The following is a 21,879-nucleotide window of genomic DNA, read 5'->3' as shown; positions in this document are numbered from 1 at the left end:
GGATTCGGCGTTGGATCTCTGTGGTTTGTCTTCGTCTGAGGCGTGGATGAAGGTTCAAGGATGGAAGTGAGGGTCTCCGGTGATCCGTGGGAATTGACTGAGATCGGGAGTGGTGAAGGAATGAAAGCTCTGCATAATTTTTTTCAATAAAATAAAAAATAAAATACATGAATAACTTGGAGAATGAGTGGTTGCAATGAGTGGTGGCAATTAAAGGTTGCATATGCTCAGGTTTGGTATGCCGTCCCTCAATTCATCTCTGATTCTTGCATTTGTTTTGAATTCAAAATGAATCAATCTAGTAACCCATTTGCTGCTTTCAGATCGTACATCGTGGTTTCGTGTGTTAGATCGCTTGATAATGGACTTATGTGTGTTGGATGATGAAAGTCCCAAAGCAAACAATATTCTCTCAATTGCTATGAGGCTTTTTGGGAAGTCCAAACCAAACTCATAAGAGCTTATGGTCAAAGTGGATAATATCATACTATGGTGAAAAGTCGTGTTCGTCTAACAATCTGCCTAGTTGAACCTTCACTCCTTTGCCCATCATATGTTTGAAAGAATTCAAGCGTGGACCGGAAAGATTTTAAATGTTGGACTTCATTTTCGAAGTTTGAAGTGCATTCAGCACAACAATGCTCTCTAATTCCCATTTCTTTTCGAGAAGCATTTTTCTGCAAATATGATAGAGCTCTTTCAACCTAATTTGAAAGTGGGTTACCCATCGATCCACTCCACTCCGTTCCAAGGTAGTTATAAACTTTGAGGGACAAGTCCAGCCAACATCAGAAATAGGATAGAACGTCGATTAAGGCCAACCAAGTAGGTGGCCCTACCATCATAGGTCTTGAATGATGTGACATGTTGACACATGCCTGTGGTTTCGCACGTGTCATAAATTGTGTGTTTAGAGTTATGATTTAATACGTAAATGTTATGCAAGGTGAACATTATGCAGTCTTTGATGAATTGATATAATTATGATGCATATTATGTTAGTCATATTGCATTTATATGATCGTGATGATATGTACGGTATGATTTGAACGTGATGAATTGTTATGTTGGAAGCATGAAAACGTTTTATGTCATGTGAATTGCATGTATAGCATGATATGAATGACATGAAGAACGATAAATAACATGGAATTTAACCCCGGTACAAGCGATACAAGCATGAACGATATGATGACTGATATGAGAAATGGTACGATATTAAAAATATGATAGCAGGGGTTATATTTAATAATGTTGAAAATGAAAAAATATTGAGACCTCATGCATTGAAAGATACTCATATTTCATCACGAGGGTACGGATGCGTACACAACTAGGCAGGAGAACAACCATTACATTTTACATAATGCTGCCGTGACGACTGTCAAGGATATTTAGCATTGAATTACGATTTACCGTATCATAATTGACCGTTTATTATATGCAAATATCTTGTATACTTTTATTGTTCTTTCCATATCATTTGTAATTTACGATCCTTCTGTATTCTGTAAATGATTATAAATAGAAAACTTTCACCACCATTTAGGCGGAGTGATTTTAGCAAATATTCTCATGGTATTAGAGCTCCTTTGGTCTAACAACGCTGATCCTTTTTTCTCTATGGTTTCTGAATCCTCTTATCATCTTCTTTCTTTCAACACTCTAATCCATATGATCACCATCAAACATTGTTCCTCCAATTATCTTATTTGGAAAATCCAACTTCTCTCTCTCCTTGAGAGTCAAGACATGCTGGGTTATGATAGAGAACTACATTCCTAGGCTACTACTTCTAACAAGTGTCCGACATATTCTTAGACTACTACTTCTAACGGGTGTCTGGCATAGAGAGCTACTAGAGAATGCTCGCCCGACAAAGAAAAGGACCCAGCAATGTGCGAACTAACTGATGGATCCATACTCGCACGTATGTGTCATGTATAGAGTATATTTTGTTTGAAATTGATAATTCATCTCGATGCTCAAATAACACACCTGACTGAATGCAGAAGTCCTCTATTCAATTCTCAAAACCTTATTTTTCAAAAAGAGTGCCTAATGTCTTCAATTCTATACATTTAATTCTCTTTCTACTTCTTCAGAATTATCATAATATTAGAATGAATCAAAATTTGGCTAACACCTCATTAATAATCCTTTGATTCTAAATTTATTTGAAATTTAAGCTTATAAATACTATAGGCTATATTTGAAAATTAAGTATTTATACGCTATATTTTGAAAATTAAAAGAAAAACAATAGTAGTAATTTTCAAAAACTTATGGAAAGATTTTGAAAAAAAAAAACAAAAAAACAAAATAGTTATTAATGGGCCTAACCACTCATCTATCCATTATTGGCAATGCAACTTCAACCAAAATAATTTGAGTATGGTCATTCTTAAAGGTTCTACACACCTACAAAATAGGAATTATAGGATATGAACTTTATTAATCTCAATATTTCTTAATAATATTAATGAAAGTACATCAATTGATTTGAAGAACAAATAAATGAAGAACAAATTTCATTGTGTGATGGACAATGTGAAATTAACGTGACGATAATAGTAGGTTCTAAAGTACAAAATAGGAGGATAAATTTCAAATCTTGAGAAGCACAAAACACATGTGCTAGCAACTAAAAATAATAGATCCACTTTAAGGGCATTTGGTTTAGTGATATGATTCTCGTTTCGGGTGAGAGAGGTCTCGAGTTTGATTCTCGAAATGCCCCCAGAGATATATCAATTGCAAGAAATCAAGATAATAGGATTTGAAATGTGTTCTTTTTAAAAAATAAACATCGAACAAAGAACCTTCCACTTTCAAATTATTCCATAAGGCGTTACAAAAATTGTTCTATGATATTCTTTCTAGGAACTCTTTGTTATGTCGTCTGCGTAAGGTTTCAGGAAAGGGGGCATAAATTCTCTATTGCTATGATCTCCCAATAGTAGTTTTATATAGGTCATTTGTCGCCACAATTCTTTTAGAGAAGAAGCGCCCAAGTAACTGATAAAGAATAGCCATCGAAGAAGTGTTAGAGAGCAAAAAGAGGCAGAATGGAGAATAAGAGTGAGAAGGACACCAAAATTTTCAGTAAGTCGTGTAAGAATGAACGAGTAGGTTCAATTTTAGGTCTGTTTGAACTCAAATTTGAGATTCGCAGTATGCATCCAGCCCGTGCTTTTTTAACCTACATGCATTCTCCTAGCCCAGCTTATCGAGAAGATGTTGCCCACAACCTGATGGAAGCCATGACCCGTGCATTGATTCGTGATATGAACTTCGACCTAGAACTCCTAGCTACGCCACTCCCACTTGCAGCTTGCATGCAAAGTATCACAATTGTACTCTTGCAGCAGTGGGACAACGATTGTGCAACCTTTGTTCTAACCCAGCGAACAAGTCAATCATGTAAAATTTGGATTGCTCGAACAATCGCAATGTATGCTCGAGTCACGTTTGAGAGAAATTTTTTAGAAAACGTGAATGAGAAAATATATTGAAAACAATATCAAATAAAGTAGTGTTATAAGCTAAAAGCGAGTAAGCAACAACAACTTTGATAGCATATAACAAGGTAGGAAGAATTAACCACTAGTCGCATTCCCCTATAGTAAAACTTAGATATTTTAGTCATGATGGGTATAGATATGATTTTGGTGACTGGTCATACACCCCGATATTGATACAACAATAATAGTAAAGACCTATCTAACATGAAAGCAAGTAAAAGGGGTTTCGAATGAGCATGCGGCTATGGACAACAAACCATTGACAAGCATGACTGTGACATCCGACATGCAGCAATCACAGACAATATGCCTTGGGCAATCATGACCGTGACATCTACTCCCACTTAATTGGTCGACATCTCTGTCAAACGACTCTTCACAAACTCAGTGTTGTAGGATGAGGCTGACTTCCGGTCTCTCGACGCACTTTTAGCTGATCTGAATATTGAGGAGTCTCCTCCAATCTACTAGAAATTTTTGAAAACCACTTCTCAGTTTGTTGACTCTTCATGTCTTCTCTATTGATGTGTTTCCTACTTTCTTCGTTTGAAATTTTTTCTTCTTTGCATGATGTTGTACCACCTGCTTCTGCTTGATGTCTTCTTGGTCAGGATAGTAACGTTTCAAATTACTAACAATGAAAATAGGGTTAGTCCACATACATAGCGTTACTAACAATGAAAATAGGGTTAGTCCACATACATAGGAGAAATTAGATCCTATATGATGTCTTCTTAACCTTGTAGATAACTTTAAATGGTCCATAGTATTTTCACACCAGTCTTTCATTCTTGTTCTTTGAACTCGAAGTTGATCTTGATGACTGAGCAATTTGCTCTGAGGAAATTGTCGGAGGAAAAACAATCGATTGTTGGAGGAAGGAAAAAAAAAAGCAGAAAAAACACAAGATAGAGATATATTTTAATAGAGTATCTGTTTCTTATTGTGATTTTCATATTTAAATAACAATTATGCTAAAAATGGAAATTCAATTAAAGTAGTAGAAGTGGCCATTCCAATTTAATTGCGTGCTTTTAACTAAAAATAGGGATGCTTCAACTTAAAAACACGGATTTATAGGGTTTATCTAACAATCTCCTCCTACTATGCTATAATTATTGCTTCAATTCTGATCTAAGAGCGTAGTTCTTCAAATTTCACCTCGTCATAGATTTGGTGAAAATGTATCCAAGTTGTTCCTTTGCTCAGATGAAATCAATCTTGATGAGCCCCCGATCTGCACATTTCCAAATGTAGTGGAATTTGATTTCTATGTGCTTACTCTCGTCGTGCAAAACTGGATTTTTTATCAAGGAGATTGTAGCTTTGTTGTCCACGTATAGCATTGGTAGATCATCTTCTCTTCCGATGAATTCTTCCATTAGGTTCGCAAGCCAGACCCCTTGTGTGGCCGCCGTCGAAGCGGCGATGTACTCTGCTTCGCAAGAGGACAAAGTAACTACCTTTTATTTAGTTGATTTCTAGCAGATCGCGTCGCTTGAAAGGAAGTAAATCATCTTGCTGGTGTAGCTTTGTTGTCCACGTATAGCATTGGTAGATCACCTTCTCTTCCGATGAGTTCTTCCATCAGGCTCGCAAGCCAGACCCCTTGTGTGGCCGCCGTCGAAGCGGCGATGTACTCTACTTCGCAAGAGGACAAAGTAACTACCTTTTGTTTAGTTGATTGCCAGCAGATCGCGTCGCCTGAGAGGAAGTAAATCATCTTGCTGCTTTGCAAGAGGACAAAGTTGATTGCCAGCAGATCAGCAAGAGTTCTTTGATTTCTATGTGCTTACTCCGGTCGTGCAAACCTGGATTTTTTATTAAGGAGATTGTAGCTTTGTTGTCCACGTATAGCATTGGTAGATCACTTCAGTTCTTCCATTAGGCTCGCAAGCCAGACCCCTTGTGTGGCCGTCGTCGAAGCGGCGATGTCCTCTGCTTCGCAAGGAGGACAAAAAAAAGTAGCGGCGATGTCTTTTGCTTCGCAAGGAGGACAAAAAAAAGTAACTACCTTTCATGTCGCCTCGCCTCCGTGGCCGTGCGTGTACATGCCATGCTATTGAACTCAAGTTACTAGATTTAGAGTCCAATGTCCCAACCACTAAACCATGGGACCACATATAATTATAAGATTTGTGTGTAATAAATCTCTCTGAACTTTCAAAAATAAATAAATTTGTTGTTTATAGATTTCTAAACTTTGAAAATGACTAATGTGTCCTCATTTTCAATTTTGTATTTGATAGGGTTTCAACACACTAGAGTCAATTATTTTATAGATCAGTGTACAACTATTCTACCATTTTTTTTTTTGGCTCATTTTCTTCATATTTGAATAGAGTTGAGAGAAGGGTTTTTTAAAAAAAAATTAACATTAAAAAATATTCTTATTTAATAAGTTCTTCCCTCATCCATATTTAAAAAAAAAAAAAAAAAATTGAATAGGTTAGAAGTCTACAACAAAAAATTGAAGTCCATCCCTTGCTTCTAGACGTAGCCCTTCGCCACTAGACAGACCTTGAGTGTGTGCTTCACAACTTTTCCATCTTCATTACGCTTCAGCTTGAACACCTATTTGAGCCCTATGAGCTCGATGTCCCGGCGGCATGTCCTCCAGACTCCACGTCTTATTCTCAGTGATGGACGCCATATCTCTTCCTACATTGCCTTCAACCAGCACGAGGTCTTCTTTGCAATCTGCAATACGTGATGTTGCGAACTCCAATGGTTTTGGTGCTCGCTCGATGACGAGGGTGAGTTTTTGTCTAAGGTACTCCACCGTGAATTGATTGGGTAGGTTTTGGTCTGAGGTACTCCCCTTCAATTCTATTACAATATGTTCCCTATGGTAATTGGGTTCATGAATTATGGTCAACATACAGTACGAGCGGCAAGGTACATTGGTTAGAGTTTCATGATTACTTTATCTCGTGCAAATCATTTGCTTGTAGCTATTTAATATCCTTACGAAAAATTAATCGTATCAGAGCGTTTTCGCGGTGGAATCCATTTTGAATTTGATAAATGCATTGCTTGTGAAGTATGTGTTCATGTATGTCCCATAGATCTCCCCGTTGTTGATTAGAAATTTGAAATGGATATTCGAAAGAGACGATTGCTTAATTACAGTATTGATTTCGAAATCTGTATATTTTGTGGTAACTGCGTTGAATATTGTCCAACAAATTGTTTATCAATGACTGAAGAATATGAACTTTCTACTTATAATCGTCACGAATTGAATTATAATCAAATTTCTTTAGGTCGTTTACCAATGTTAGTAGTTGATGATTATACAATTAGAACCATTCTAAATTTGCCTCAAATTAAAAAATAAAATAAGTAAATCGGTTGATTAAAGAGTAATTGGAAATTACTACGGTTTTGGTTTGGTTGGTTTGATCTCTACCTACAAATACAAACTATTGATTCATGAGAATTGCAACTTAATTGAGATTGAAACTATATATTTCTTTCAGATTAAGACTAAGATTGATTAATACAATTATCACTCCCTACAAATACAAATGAGAATTGCAACTTAATTGAGATCGAAATTATATATTTCTTTCCGATCAAGACTAAGATGAATTAATACAATAATTGTACCTACATTAATTTACAATAATTGATTTAATTAGGAATTGATTAAGATCAAAAAGGTCATGAAGAAAAAACATTTAGATTTGTCGGGATCGATACATGATTTATCAACATGTAGGGCGCTCAACCACCTCAATCTTTGGTGCATTTCAACCTAGGACCTGTGTGTTGTTAGCACGACATTCTAACCAATTGAGCTAATCAACTTGGCTTTATAAACTTGGCTCCTCCGCAATAATACATACACTGGTAGATTAACCTTGCTCTAATATCACTTGATGACTGAACAATTTGTTGTGAGGAAATTGTCAGTGGAACAATAGTCGGATTGTTGGAGGAAACAAAAAAAAAAAAAAAAAATAGAAAAACACAAGAGAGAGATAACCTATTTCAGATTCGGCTGAATATCCGAAATAGTCTGGTAGTCTGATTGTTGGAGGAAGAAAAAAAAAAAAAATAGAAAAAACACAAAGAGAGATAACCTACTTCCCATTATGCTAAAGATCGTATGACCTGTTTCCGATTCGATTGTCATATTTAAATAACAATTATACGCATGCTTAAAATGGAAAGCATCCCCAACAAAGCCATTCCACTCAACTTACCTTAATTGGGTGGCTCTAACTAAGGATGAGTTTTAACTTAAAAACAGGGATGTATCTAGCCTATCTCACTCTAACTTCATTAGAACTCTCTATTTACCTTGAAATTAGAGTGGCTGACGCTTCTCTTCATTCGTCTGGATGGTATTCTTGCGTGAACATGTGTTGCTTTAGTGGCTTGTTTTTATCTCCTTCTTCAGTATACGCATTGGTTTAGTGTCTCTGCCCAACATTTGGGTGAACCTGACTTTCAACAAGCCATTTAGCTATTTGTAGAATCCAGCTAGCTCAAGTTGAGCCATATGACATCCATTTGTGGTAGGCGATCTTAACTGCGACATAGAACCAATCTTGTGATTTATCTCTCTTGGTCAGGATAAACCCATTATTTGACCTTCTTGCTTTGCGTCGTGGTGTTCATGCAGTGGCAACAAGGTTTCTTTTGAGGTTGGCTCACTAGAGCTTCCCTTTTCAAATACAACAATGGGCAGCGAACGTGTAGAATCATCATGGCTAAGATCCTTTCTTAATTGTAGTGCCGACATCATTTTCACCCATTTTGGTTGATGAGTGTTTTTCTTAATGATCGGCGGGTTAGACCCCGTTATTACTAGGTATTTTGCTAGGGTCATGAAAATGACTTTATGTTCTAGTAGGACATCCATCCCTAACGCAATGTCGAAGTCATCCATTTTAACTATCACAAAGACGGTTTGTCCAGTCCAAGTCTTAAGCTTGATTAGAGTTCTCTTTGTGGCTCTTAAAATATGTAAAGCTTCAAATTTGACGGCGTTCATCTTTCCTGTTCCTTGATGCCAAAGGATGTTAAAATATTTTTCTTCGGTCTCCATCATGAGTTGTGGGTGGCTCTAGAGTCGAAGATGGTGTTTCTTGCTGCTCTATGATTACCAAAGCCTTGACATATATAAGACCGTGTTCTACTGGATCCTCTGTCTCTTTCACTCTCTTCTAGAGAGCGGACAAATATTTTAGTACCTCTATGCGAGGATGTTCAACATTCTAAACATAATGGTATTTTTGTTTCTACCTTCTCATACTCGGCTTCTGAATTTACTCTGAGTTTTCTTGGAATGCATATAAAGTTATCTTTTGTGGGCATTTAGATTCTCGATGGGCCCCCTTGCATTTACAGGGGACAAGGAGCCTTGAACTTGACTATTCTGAATATGAGATTTATGTGATTAAGTTCTACCTCTTTGTTGGGAGAACTAGCTTACTCCTTCTCGACCTTCAAGTCTATCACCAACCTCATTCTTGGGGGAGTTGGGTCGGTAATTTCTACTACCTCCACGTACGGAAGCCTGGTTCTACCTTTCGTCTTGGAATTGATTATTGCTAAGGTTAGTCGTTCAACTGTAATATAGAATTTGGAAAGGTCTTGGACTCTTTTTTCATAAAGCTTGGCCTTCGCCCACAACGTCAACCCCTCAACAAAACTAAAGACCTTGTCTTTCTCGGACATATCACGAATATCCAACATAAGCTTAGAAAATCATTCAATGTACTTTCGGATATTCCCAGTATGCCTCGAATCCTGAAACTTCCTCCTTGCGATTATCTTAATATTCTTCTGGGAAGAATTTATAGCGGAGTTCTTGTTTTAAACTCTCCCAAGTGTCCACATTACATCGACCATCTTGATGTCCAAGTACTTGGATCTCCAACAAAACTTTGCATCTCAGTTAGATGCATTGTTGCGAATGTGACCTTTGCTTCTTCTACCATGGTATTTGTGGCTCGAAAATAATATTCAAGGTTAAAGATAATGTTATCTAGAGCCTTGACATCTTGAACCCCACAAAAGAGTTTGGGCTTTGTGATCTTTATCTTGTTTTATTGAACTACACCCCTAGTTGGGTTTGGTTCCCACTGTTCTCATGGTGAGGTCTAGTCTGGTGCTCAAATCCAAAAATTCAACCTGACTACTCCAAGGGCTACTCTAAAATCCTTAGAAATTTCTAAGGCCATTTGAACGATCGCTTGTTGGCCATTGTCTAAGCCCTCAATGCATTCCTCCATCTGGACAACAAAGCCCATGGAGTTATTCCTACGCTCAAAGCCACTAGCATTTGTGGCCTTGTCTTCTAGGGTCTCGACCCAAACCATTAATTTACGTGGCAGCCTGTCATCTCTTTCATCGTGTTGGCTTTAGTGAGTCGGCTTCTTGAGTCATATTAATCAAACATGTCTACTATAAAACAACTAAACAAGTCACATGCTCATCGTTGGTAGAGATCAAAGATATGTTGGTCTATCTGAGTGAAGTTCCAGTTGGAATGAGGCTTTTGAAGTCTTGCATGAATGAGATTGTCACTAAAGCTAACAGGATTAATGAAATCGTAGGCTGCCTCTTTACGAATTAATAGATAGGGACGATGCCCTAGAAGACAAGGACACACCTGTTTGGTTTTATTGCTCGGATGGTAGAACGTACTGAGAGCCTAGACAATGCCCAATAAGTGATCAATAAATATGGTTTCAGAAATGTCTAAGGACTTAGGACCAATCTCTCGAGTGGTCAAGTCTAAAGTGGCGGATGAGAGTGCTAAGAAAAATCTCACCGTGAATGCAATGGGAACCAAATTCCAACTCAGGGTGCAGTCCAATTCAACAACATGAAGTTCTCGGAGCCCAAGTGTAACACCCGCTCATCGACAATGTGATTAACATGAGTTACCATCGACACTGATAACAAACTCTGACAACCAATCATAAATTTTTCAAACATTTCAAAAACATATCATAACATTAAGTAAGATATTTAAAACCAGTTCTGTTTAAAACATTATTAACCAACAAAAGTCTTAAACAACAAAAACATAATTACATAAACAGACCCAGACATAGATTCACAATAGTCTCTAGCCAGCTGATCTCGCCCTCGGTTGGCCTGCATCATATAAATCTGGAAAGAAAAGTTATAATAATTTTGATGAGTAATTAGATTACTCAGTAAGTAGCTAGCTTATCATTCATGAGTTCATAACTAATCTTTCCAGGTGTTTTTAAGTTTTATTCGTCATTGACTCCTAGTTTCTCTTACTAGGGTCATATGTTCATTAATGAGGTATCTCAGCTACCTCCAGCTGAGGTTATTGACTCTCTTGATATGTTTATCTAGAATTTTCGAACTCATATGTAAGACTCGCTCTCGGTCAAATACGGCTCGTCTACTAATTTCTTTGGTGGCATGTTTAACTTATACACCAACGGTCAGGAGTATTCAAGCTCCCTAACTTAGCATACAGCGTGTTGGTCAGGAACTGTGCGAGAATTAGTAGACTATCATACTCATACAAATAATCGATGGCTCAACAACCAATAAGCATATCCTAGAGTCATAACCTTTCCATTAACATGCTTAGCATACTCACATCTGATGTATGCTTTCATACGTTTATAATGTTCAACATAGAACAATTTAATAATCATTTATAACATGCTTACATCACAGGTAAGCAGTCACAATATACAACTAGACAAACAATATCATCACAACACATATTAACATACTAAGCTCTTAATCAGGTAAACAACATACTCACAGGTTGTAACACAAGTTAAGAACTAGCTCAAAGATCGATATGCTACTTACTTGGTTTCGAACTCCTCTTTCCTTGGATGTACGTTTAATAAGGTATTTCAACACAATTCCTTCCTATTATACCTATATTTCACCAATTTCAAGATAAGTATAGACCAATTTTGATAGGACAAGTCAAAATGAGTCGAACGGGACAAACTGGGAGCCAAAACGATGACGCACGTGCCCTCACGCGCCTGCACACGCTCGATGTGTTTTTCTCACACGACTGATTTGCACATAGTTGCGCTCTCACTCTCAGACTCCCACACGCCCCGCGTGTCTCTCATGCGTTCGTCTTTAACATCTGTTTTCTGCACTTTTTTCCCTAACTTTTCCATTAATACCCATTGTATCCCTAAGCCATATCTTACTTCTACCATCCGAATTTCATCTCGATTCCTTCTACAACTTTGTAGATCTCCTTATTATGATTCTAACAAACTCTATTTCATAACTTATTACGCAATATAGACCATGATATCGAGATTTAAAAGTTCAGACAAATGGGTTTTTCGTTACCTTTGAGACAAACGCTTAAATCGGCTTAAGTTCAGAGCTTCAATGGCTGAAAATCATCACACTCGTCCCCCCATCCTCACGTTTGCACACTAACACAACAAACGCTGCAGAACCTTACGATTTACCGAACATATGGGTAAGATTCTCCTTTCTCTGATTTCTCTCTCTTTTTTTTTCTTTTCTATTCCTCTGTTCTACTTTTAAAACATTTATACCAGACCTTTATAACTCTCATTCCACCAACTCACAAACCCTTCTTTCCTCAACTTCTGGACATCTCCAACCCAAGTGTGTCACGATCCTCTTCCTCCATTATAGCAGCTCTTTAACGCAACGACTGTTTTCTTTTTCCTTCATAATTATTATAACAATAATATTTATTATTACTATTAAATATCAATACAACACATAAACATTTATTTATTTATTTTAGATCATTACAATTCTACCCTCCTTTCAGCGACTTTCGTCCTCAAAAGTTTCTAACTCTATAAACAAGTGTGGATATTCTTGTTTAAACTCTTGTTTTTCCCAAGTAGCTTCACTAACTTGCTGATTCTTCCATAAAACTTTAACAAAGGGAATATCTCTTCTATGCAAAGATCTCACTTCCAGGGCCAAAATTTTAACAGGTAGTTCTTCATAGCTTAAGTCCTCCTTTAACTCGAAGTCTTCATAACGAAGAATATGCATAGGATCTGCAACATACTTCCTCAGTATCGAAACATGGAAAACATTACTGGTCGTAATGCCAACCTATAGGCTACTAGGCAAACTCTTTCGAGGATCTCAAAAGGTCCAATAAAATGTGGGCTAAGCTTTCCCTTCTTACCAAATCGCAAAACACCACGAACTGGTGCAATTTTTAGGAACACATGGTCCCCAACCTCAACTCTTCTGTTGACTTGGGGCGGTCAAAATTCTCTTCCTTCTGAATTGCCTCATCGGTTGTCCGTAGCAAATCTGAACCTAACAGCTGTTTACTACCTACCTCCTCCCAATAAATCGAAGTTCAACACCTCCGTCCATTAAGTGCTTCAAAAAGAGCCATCTGAATTGTTGCTTGATAACTATTGTTATAGGAAAATTCTACCAAATATAGGTAGGTGTCCCACCGCCAACAAAATCAAGTATACATGCACGCAACATGTCCTCAAGAATCTGATTTAATCTCTCTATCTTTTCATCTGTCTAAGGATGGAACGCTGTACTAAACTTCAGTTGTGTACCAAGGGCTTCCTGAAGACTCTTCCAGAATCGAGAAGTAAACCGTGCATCCCTATCAGACACAACAGAAACAGGTATACCATGTAACCTTACAACCTCCTTTAAATAAAATTGTGCCCACTTGTCAACTGAATACGTAGACTTTCCTGGTATAAAATGAGCTGTCTTAGTTAATCTGTCCACAACAACCCATATAACTGTAAACCTTGACTAGGTTCTAGGTAGCCCTGTTATGAAATCTTTCTATCTAGGTGTCTTAACTTGTTGACAAGTTAAACACCTACTCACATGTTCAGCAACATCTTTCTTCATTCTAGGTCACCAAAAGCATGTTTTTAAGTCCTGATACATCTTTGTGGCACCTGGATGTACGGTATAGGGAGACTCATGTGCCTCAGATAGAATCTTCCTCTTGATCTCTACATCGTTTGGCACACAAGTTCAATCCCGCCACTTCAAACATCCATCACTAGTATCAAGAAATCCTTTACTTGTTCGGTCTCAAGTTGCTTCACAACTTTTGAAAAATAAGGGTCCCTCTACTAACCCTGAATAATTTGTTACTGCAACGTTGGAAAGATAGTCATAAGAGCTAGCTGAGCTGTCGCTTCCCTGACCAATACAGCTATTTGAGCTCGTTCAAACTCCATCTAAATGTTGGGTTGTCTCGTCAACATTGCAGATGAGTGAGATGTCTTACGACTCAAGGCATCAGCTACCACATTAGTTTTACCAAGGTGATGTAGGATCTCCACATCATAATCTTTCACTAACTCCAACTATCGATGTTGCCTCATGTTAAGCTCTTTCTGGGTGAACAGATATTTGAGACTCTTATGATCTGTATATACTTGTATCCTCTCATCGTACAGATAATGTCCCCATCTTCAGAGCAAACACCACAGCAGCTAACTCTAAATCATGAGTTGGGTAGTTGCGTTCATAATCCTTCAACTTCCAAGAGGCATAAGCAATAACTCTCTCGTTCTACATAAGTACGCACCGCAACCCATGCTTAGAGGCATCACTATAAATTACTAGATTCTAGTACCGTCAGGTACAATAAGCACACTGGGGCTGACGCTAGTCTTTCCTTGAGTTCCTGAAAACTACTTTCACAAGCTCGACTCCAATCAAATTTCTTTCCTTTTCGAGTTAACTGAGTCATGGTGCTGCAATCTTTGCAAAGTCCTTAATAAATTGCCAGTAGTATCTTGCTAAACCCAGGAAACTTCTCACCTTAATAACGGTAGTTGGTCGAGCCCAACCTATAACTGCCTCCATCTTTGCTGTATCAACAGTTATACCATCCTTGGATACCACATGACCAAGGAATACTACCTTATGAAGCAAAAACTCACATTTTGAATATTTGGCATACAATCATTGTTCACGTAGAACCTTCATCAAATGTTCTGCATGTTCATCGTTTGTCTTGGAATAAACCAAAATATCATCAATGAACACAATGACAAAAGAATCCATAAAATCCTGGAATACCCGATTCATCAGCTCCATAAACATTGTAGGGGCATTAGTCAAGCCAAAGGACATCACGACAAACTCATAATGCCCATACCAAGTATGAAAAGCCGTCTTCGGTATGTCCGCTTCTTTAACTCTTATCTGGTGATAACTAGAACGAAGATCAATCTTCGAAAATTCCACTGCCCCTTGAAGCTGGTCAAACAAGTCGTCAGTTCGTAGTAGGGGATACTTATTTTTAATGGTCAACCTTATTCAGCTCCCTATAATCAATATAGAGACAGAGTGTACAATTCTTCTTCTTCACGAACAACACTAGAGCTCCCCATGGTGACACACTAGGTCGTATGAATCCCTGGTTCAACAACTCCTGTAATTGCAGCTTCAACTCTTTCCATTCCGCGGGAGCCATCCTATAAGGAGCTTTAGAGATAGGTGTCGTCCCTGGTTCTAGTTCAATACCAAAGTTGACTTCCCGCTCTGGTGGTAAACTGGTAACTCATCAGGGAAGACATCCAGGAACTCATTCACCACAAGTACAGTTGATACATCTATATCAACTCATCTCACTTCTACCACTCTAGCCAGGAATGCCACCGCACCGTGACTAATCAACTTCCTAGCCTTCAAAGCAGTAATCGTCTTGGGAATACTTCCCAACTTCGTACCCTAAAACCGGAAGCTCTTTCCCATCGAGGGGTGAAAAACTATCTCCTTCTTATAACAATCGATACTGGCATGATGAGGAGATAACCAATCCATGCCCAAAATAATATCATAATCATACATATCTAGCACCATTAACAACACGTCTAATGGTTGGCCGGATACTTCTACTTTATCCATTTCACCTTTTCACGGGTCATTAATATGACTCCTGAAGATGTAGAAACTAGAACCTCATAACTTAAAGGCTCTACTTCAAGTCGGGATTGACGAAAAAATGATAATGATATAAAAGAATGCGTCGAGCTAGAATCGAATACAGTATAAGCAAAGTAGCCATGAATGGGTAAAGTACCTATCACCACCGTACTGACATTCTCTGCTGCCCTGATTGTCATGGCAAAGGCTTTACTTAAAGCCTGAGGCTGTCCCCCAGCACTCGACTAGCCTCCTCCTCCTTCTGGAGAAGATCACTCGGGGCGTACACCTTAGGATTTCTTGCACTACGGCACATTCTAGCGAGATGACCAGTCTTCCCACAGTTATAACATGTCTTGCCTACAGCATTACAAGATCCCGCATGAGTTAACCCACACTTACTGCAAACTGCCTTCCCATCACTTGAGGAAGGCCGACGATCAACTCGTCGCAGCATTATAAACGGTAACGAAATCTTGAGAAGCATGGGTAGACACGGATCCCTGTATCTCTTGCCTCAAACCCTGGATAAAGAGATCCGTCTTCTCTTCCTCAATAGCAACCATAAGAGGAACAAATCTAGATAATCGAGTGAATTCCGCCTCATACTCCTCTACTGACATATTACCCTGTTCTAGTTGCATAAAGTCCTTTTGGTTTTGCAGTCTCGCTAGTGTAGGATAGTATTTCTCACAAAATTCATGTTTGAATGTCACCTAGGAGATTGGGACTCGACCAACATCTTTGGCTTCTTTGATTTCCACCAAAAATGGGCTAGTACCTTCAACAAATACGTAGCACACAACACCTTATGATTCTCCGGGCAGTTGTAGAATGTAAACTTTGTTTCAATACATTCTAATCACCATTCAGCTGCCTCAGGATTAGTCCCCTTTCCTCCAAAAGTTGGCGGGGCAAGTTTCATAAAATCTCGTATGTACTCGCTTTCATCCGTCATACTGATGGTGTTACTATAACACATGTGGAAGAAATTTGGATCTTAGGCACTCTAAGTACATAAATTATAGTAAATTAGCTAGCATGTTCCAAAGCATTAAAACTCAATGAGTTTGAATACTTACCTTTTGTAGTTTGAGTTTGAATACTTACCTTTTGTAGTTCAAATTTCTCTTTCTTCACGAACTGGTTTCGAACCACCACTAGTGTCTTCCCTACTATTATCTGGTTTTAGAATGAGATTGTGGAATCTGGTGAGTGACTAAACTTGATTGAAATTTAGTATATGTAAAGAAAGAGTTTTAAGAGATTTTCTCAAAGTTTTTTAAGCAAACTTTCCATGTACCTGATCATTCTATTTATAGAGTCATATTTGCATGTCCACGCAAATTTGAGATTATCAAATTTTGACACTCAAAATTCAACTCAAATTTGTGGGATTATGTGGCAAACATGCGTTTGAGTTAACCAAATTTTGACACTCAAAATTCTACTCAAAATTTGTTGGGTTTATTTGGCAAACATGCATGTCCGGTTAAACCAAATTTTGACACTCAAAATTTTACTCAAATTTGTGGAATTATGTAGCAAACATGCAAGTTTGGTTAAACTATTTATTGACACTCAATATTCCACCAACTCAAACATGGATATTTTTCTGAGTGAAGTCAACATTTTGACTTTCTTTATTTTAATTCAACCATTAATTTAAATAAATAATTTTAAATCAAAATAATATTAAATGATTAATTAAACAATTAATATTTAACGTTGAATCAAATGTCAATCCCAATCAATTCTAACACATATTGATTATGAATCCCTATTCATAATTAAAATATTTAAATCTTATTTAAATATCTCAAATTCTCTCTTTTTGTTTGATTCATAATTAAAACAAAATGCAGTTAAATATAACGTATATATTTAGCGTGTATTTCTTAATTTAAATTCGAACACTTTTGAATTCACTCGTCACACTGTTCTAAGGTTTAGTCCAATATGAGCTAGCAGAGGGATCTAATGGGCCTACAGATCATGGGCTCCAACGATCCGAGATTAACCGACTAAACTCATTAACCTTGTTAACCAACATTCGTTAACTACTAGAACACTCCACTATAGCCTAGTAGTTGCACTCCCCTCACTATAGATATATTTCTGTCCATTTGATATAACCATGATTAGTAAGTCGATTCTTCACAGGTTGTTCGTAACTAGAGCTGGGTCAATTTACCGTTTTACCCTTAAAGTTACTTCTTGTTCCTTAAGTTCAACTGATCCTCTAATGAACAATTGGTTTGTGGTACAACCACCAAACCGAATCCCTCTCAGGCCAATGAGAGGGTGGGGCCCTTTGTTCAAGACTTGTTCAAGACTTGGAGTCAGTATTGCACCTCACGTCCCCAGCCATTCACCCAGTCTTACCCCTGAAATGGGAGGCCTATTAAGTCGGCAAACTCGAGCCACTCTCACCCATGCAAATCTAAGGATAATTCTGAAAAACAGGAGTTCATGGTTAGCTCAAGATTAAGATCAAGTTACCTAGGTCATTGAATGAAAAGAAAATCAGTCTCATCAGTAAATGATATTATAAAGTGAGAGTGATTTTCTTCATGGTCCGATCTTATGCAATACTCATTGCATAGGATGCCCCCACTCACATGTCTCCGCATGTACAATTTAGTGATCACATTGTTTATGTCATATACAAAAGTGGGCCGCGTCCATAATGTCCCTAGGATAAGGTATTCAGCCTTATCCTTGTACTATAGATCATTTTGACTATATACTTGAACTTGATCCACTCTTATGTCTCTACATATAGTTCAAGTAATCATACTACAGCAAGAGTGTTCTTAGTTTATTGGATTTAGATTAATAATCCTAAAATTCACTTTATTCAATAATAATCTTTACTGAATAAACCTCAATAATAACTTTATTGAAAATAAAATATGTTTTTGTTTACCAACTATGAGTTTTAGGACATAATACCCAACAAATTCCCACTTGAACTAAAACTCTAGTGGAGTTTTATAACGTTGAGTAGAGAGAAAGACATAAATACTATAAACTAGGGCATCACATACTCATGTCTTTTCTCCCACTTGCCCTAGATTACATAACTCGTAGTCCTAGACGCACTAGGTGCCCTTCAAACACTTTAGCCGTGAGGGGCTTTATAAATGGATCAGCAATGTTGTGCTCTAAACTATCTGTGTGACGATCACATCTCCTCGTTGCACAATTTCCCTTATGAGATGATATTTGTGCTCAATATGTTTTCCTCGCTTATGACTTCTTGATTCTTTAGAATTTGCAACTGCTCCACTATTATCATAATAAAGAGCGATACGCAGAGATACATATTTGGAACAACTTCCAAATCAGTTAAAAACTTCCTAAGCCATACGGATTCTTTCGCTACTTCACAAGCAGCAACATACTCAGCCTCCATGGTAGAATCAACAATGCAACATTGCTTTATACTTCTCCATATTATTGCTCCTCAGTTTAGAGTGAAGACAAATCCTGATGTTGATTTCCTCGAATCTATATCGATTTGAAAATCTGAGTCAGTGTACCCTGTAAGGATCAAATCCTTAGCGCCATACATTAGCATATAGTTCTTCGTTCTCCTAAGATACTTGAGGATATTCTTAACGGAAATCCAATGAGCACGTCCCGGATTGGATGGATATCTGCTGACAATTCCCACAGCATAGCATATGTCGGGTCGGGTATATAGCATGGCATACATCAGACTACCGATTGCTGATGCATAGGAAATGTGTTTCATATTCTCTACTTCTTGAGGTGTCTTAGAACTTTGTTCCTTCGACAAATGAACTCCGTGCCTGAAAGATAATAATCTTTTCTTGGAATCCTGCATCTTATATCGAATCAACATTTTGTCAATGTACAATGCCTGAGACAATGCTAGTGTTTTGTTCTTGCAATCCTGAACAATTTGGATTCCAAGAACATACTGAGCCTCTCCCAAATCTTTCATTTGAAATTGTGTCGCTAGCCAATGCTTAATGTCAGTCAGAAATCACACATCATTTCCAATGAGTATGATATCGTCAACGTACAATACCAAGAAAACTACTATAGAGTGACTATCGTCTTGTAAACACAAGGTTCGTCAACATTTTGTTTAAAGCCATAAGATTTGATTGCAGTATCAAACTTTATATTCCAAGATCGAGATGCTTGCTTCAACCTATAAATGGATCTTTCAAGCTTGCAAACCTTTTGCTTATGATTATGTTCAATGAACCCCTTTGGTTGAGCCATATAGATACTCTTCTAAAGATTGCCGTTTAGAAAGGTAGTTTTGGCATCCATTTTCCAAATTTTCATAATCATAAAATGTTGCAATGGACAAGAGTATTCTAATCGATTTAAGCATAGCAATTGGAGAGAAGGTTTCTTCATAGTCTACCCCCTCACTTTGGATATAACCATTTTCTACAAGTCGAGCTTTAAAGTTGTACCTTACTGGCTTGGTCTCATTTCCTCTTGTAGATCCATTTGCATCCAACAGGTTTTACCCCATATGGTTGATCTACAAGTTCCCAGACCTAATTGAAGTACATTAACTCCATTTCAAGATTCATGGTTTTGATCCACTGATTTCTATCTTCATCAATCATTGCTTGTTTATACGTCAATGGATCCTCAATGCCATCATCAGCTATGATGACCTGTGTTTCTGCCAAACCCAAGTAACGATCGGGTTGAGTTATAACTCTCCCACTACGTCGAGGCATTCTCAACTCTTGAGAAGGATGTGATTGACCAGAAGTGGCAGCTCCATCAACAGCTCTTGTTGAAGGACCAGCTTGATCAACAACTCTTGTTATTTTATCAGTAGCTTCTTTAGAAATCTCACTCAATACTAGTTTGCTGCGAGGTTGATGATTTCTTACGTGGTCTTCCTCTAAGAATGTAGCGTTTGTTGTGATGGTGTTAATATAACACATGAGGAAGCAATTTGGATCTTAGGCACTCTAAGTACATCAATTATAGTAAATTAGCTAGCATGTTCAGAAGCATTAGAACTTAATGAGTTTGAATACTAACCTTTTGTAGTTCAAATTATTTTTTCCTCATGAACCGGTTTCGAACCACCACTAGTGTCTTTCTTACTATTCTCCGGCCTTAGAACGGGATTGTGGAATCCGGTGAGTGACTAAACTTGATAGAAATTTAATATATGAAAAAAGAGAGAGTTTTGAGAGAATTTCTCAAAGTTTTTCAAGCATTCTTTCCATGTACCTTGATCACTCTATTTATTGAGTCATATTTGCATGTTCATACAAATTTGAGATTACCAAATTTTGACACTCAAAATTCCATTCAAATGTGTGGGATTATGTGGCAAGCATGCAAGTTTGAATTAGCCAAATTTTGACACTCAAAATTTCACTTAAATTTGTGGGGTTTATTTGGGAAACATGCAAGTTTGGTCAAACCAAATTTTGACAATCAATCTTCCACTAACTCAAACATGAATTTTTTCATTAAGTGAAGTCAACATTTTGACTTTCTTCTTTTGAATTCAACAATTAATTTGAATAATTAATTTCAAATTAAAGTAATATTAAATGATTAATTAAACTATTTAATTAATATTTAATATTAATTCAAATGCCGATCCCAATCAATTCCGACACATATTTGATTAAAATATTTAAATCTTATTTAAATATCTTAGATTCTCACTTTTTGTTTAATTCGTAAATAAAACAAAAATGTGGTTAAATATATCGTAATTCTCACTTCGAACTCACTCGTCACACTGTTCTTTGGTTTAATCCGATATGAGCTAGTAGAGGGACCTAATGGACCTATAGATCATGGACTCCAACGATCCAAGATTAACCGGTTAAACTCATTAACTTTGTTAACCAACATTTGTTAACTACTAGGACACTCCACTATAGCCTAATAGTTGCACTCCCCTCACTATAGATATATTTCTGTTCATTTGATATAACAATGATTAATAAGTCGATCCTTCACAGGTTGCTCGTAACTAGAGCTGAGTCAATTTACCGTTTTACCCCTAAAGTTACTTCTTGTTCCTTATGTCCCATTGATCCACTAATGAACAATTGGTTTGTGATTTAACTAGTAAACCGAATCCCTCTCACGCCAATGAGAGGGTGGGGCTCCTTGTTCAAGACCTAGAGTCAGTACTTAAGGGAACTACCTCTCTTCTATCCCTAAAAGTGGGTAGAAACGAATTCCATCTTGCACCCTACGTCCTCAGCCATTCACCTAGTCTTACCCCTAAAATGGGAGGACTATAGGTCCATTAGGTCCCTCTGCTAGCTCATATCGGAATAAACCATAGAACAGTGTGACGAGTGAGTTTGAAGTGTTCGAATTCAAATTAGGGAATATGCGCTACATATATACGATATATTTAACTGCAGTTTTGTTTTATTTACGAATTAAAAAAAAAAAAAGAGAA

This window comes from Cucurbita maxima, unplaced genomic scaffold (genome assembly GCF_002738345.1).
Source record: "Cucurbita maxima cultivar Rimu unplaced genomic scaffold, Cmax_1.0 Cma_Scf00050, whole genome shotgun sequence".
NCBI lineage: Eukaryota > Viridiplantae > Streptophyta > Magnoliopsida > Cucurbitales > Cucurbitaceae > Cucurbita > Cucurbita maxima.
This window is presented reverse-complemented; position numbering follows the sequence as displayed.